A 2,472-nucleotide genomic window follows, 5' to 3' on the forward strand; every position below is an offset into this window, starting at 1 on the left:
CCATCTTTGATAGCCTTATCTTGGATCTTGATGGTGCGTGCAAAGGCAGCTTGGACGTTCACACGGTTGTTCTGATAATCATTGAGGTGATCATGCATTATTGCTGCTATCAAGGCATCCTATGTGGAAGTGGCGTACAAAACCACAATGTTTTGCAACAGGTACAACATGCTAGGTACTATGGTTGAGACAACAAATCATGGCATCTGATAGACATGAATAAGGTTAATTCCCAAATTTCCATGACCTCGCCTTTGTTGCTATAAAGTATCTTCAACACATGACCTCGCCTTTGTTGCTATAAAGTATCTTCAACATCCCATCTTTCTTGTCAAAGTAGACTCCACTTACTACTACGAAGAGCATTGCTCTCTTTTGCGACATCAACATGGAATCAATCCAATCACAAAGGTGAGACTTCAATCTTAGAGCAGTACTACTTCCTACCTACAATTTTGAATTGCTTGATGACATACATCAATGAGAGAAGATTTATGCTTGCTCTCTTGTGATCAAGCCGTCAAACTTTGCACAAAAAGGCTCAATGTGAAAATTGAGCCACGTGTGAGATGGCGACTATAGTAGCCTGCTTGGCTTTTTATTAATGTTCTCTTGATATGTGAGATGGCTTGTTCTTGATCTTGATCTTGCTAGATAAAGAAGCGCATAAAACCCAATAACATTTCGTACAATAGTAATACAATGCTATTTTGCTTTTGGGTTATGCAGTCCATACAAAGGCCTATAATGGTCTCAAAGTTGAGATACCCTTTTCTTAACAATTCTCTTTTGATTATAGATCTTACCACCAAAGGCGAGGTGGCTCAAGGTCTTTGTTGAATTTAGACAAATTTATCTGAGCTGTAATAAACATGAGAATATGGGACTTTATAACGAAAAGAGAACTACTTTGGTTGGTGTTTCATCTTTAGCACAGATGATTCTCTCTTCACCATTATAATTCGGATCTTCTGAGGGATCTATACTTTGATATCGAAGTGAGTCTCACACCGAACGATAGACGTGGGCATCTTAAAAAAATCCTAGCGCTACATTTGATGTACACTCACCAAGAAAAACTTACACAAAAGGTGGCCAACATCATGCTAAAGGGGGCTCGAATCAAATCGACGTGCTCTCTCTGTAGCGTGAGGTTCGAATGCAAAATTTGTTGAGCAGATAAAACTACAAGGGCTTCCAAAATTAGTGTTTAAGAAATTGTTCAACACCAGATCATGGATTATTTACATTACAATGCTCCCAACATTCCCCCAAAGAAGATGATGCAATTCGAGGTGTCCAATTAGTACATCTCCAAGCTATCTCACTTGGCAAAGCAGCCTCCTCTCATAGGTTTGCAATGAGGGGATTACAATTCGAAGTCCTTTCGTTCAATTAGCAATATCAATTGCTTGATTCTATCAAGTGTGAGAGATAGTGCTGACGGGGGCGGGGGGGCGCTTGGTTGTGGTGATGGAACTGGGAGCGTTAGATTAGTGCAATGAATGCGTGCTTTCCCTCCCGTAGGGACGGCAGTGGTCGTCAGCCAGCTAGAGAGCAAGAAGGTTAGAGGTGGGAGGAGGAAGGAGGGTAGGGTATAAAAGGAAGCAGGGGAGGATCCAGCAACTCATACCTTTCTCGGCCTTTTGGCTAAGATCAAGTGTAGTATCTGTTCTTATCAGTTTAATATTTTTAAATAGTTAAGTATAGAATTATCTTGAAATCGAGAATTTCAGTTACTTACCACCACTGAATCGGCAAAAGCAACTTGAAATTCTAAACCCCTCTCAAAGTCTTCTCCATTAATTTTACGTTTTAAATCATGCTCATAAAATTTCTTTCCATGCAAAGCACCTCTTAATGTATATAAATATCCTTTTTCAGGCCCATAGTCTGCAAGGATATCATATCCATGTACTCCAATGGTTAATGCATTAACATCAAGAGGAGGACAATCAATGTAGTATTGTGTTATGGATACAATTTCATTCTTCACAAGACTATCTATAGTTGTGACATCTACAAAGTCTTTTTGAAACATTTGGCTTACTGTTGTTAAACCTCTCAAAATGTCAGCTAAGAAATGGAAGCAATAAACACGCTCGAACTCAGCCAATTCTTCATAAATATGCAATGCCTCTCTTTTTGTGATATCAAGTATTGCTTCTAAAGGCTTACACACTCTACTAATCGCTCTATATCTACTTAACCATCTCACATCAAAAGTATGCTCAAGTCGAAGAATGGGACATGCCAAATCTTGTTGCATAGCTTGCAACCCTTCTAATCTCTTCGTGCTAACATTAAAATGCGAAGCTACAGCATTAATAAGTTTTTCTACAATAAGATGTCTCTTTTGCTACGCTAGATATTGCAAGGGCACTACGATGGGCAACACGATGAATTGATGTTAAAAATGGATTAATGTGTTTTTTCAATAAGGCCTCGACACCATTCTCCTTTCCTACCATT

The 2,472-nt window shown here is 39.1% G+C and overlaps 1 pseudogene; it reads left to right on the forward strand.

Annotated features, from left to right (window-relative positions):
- The first annotated feature begins 1,629 nt into the window (after positions 1 to 1,629).
- On the forward strand, positions 1,630 to 1,787 carry LOC148037925 (U2 spliceosomal RNA; annotated as a pseudogene).
- The last annotated feature ends 685 nt before the right edge of the window (positions 1,788 to 2,472 follow it).

This window comes from Lygodium microphyllum, chromosome 4 (genome assembly GCF_053477565.2).
Source record: "Lygodium microphyllum isolate KBCC chromosome 4, Lygodium_microphyllum_v1.1.10, whole genome shotgun sequence".
In the NCBI taxonomy this organism is placed as follows: Eukaryota; Viridiplantae; Streptophyta; class Polypodiopsida; order Schizaeales; family Lygodiaceae; genus Lygodium; species Lygodium microphyllum.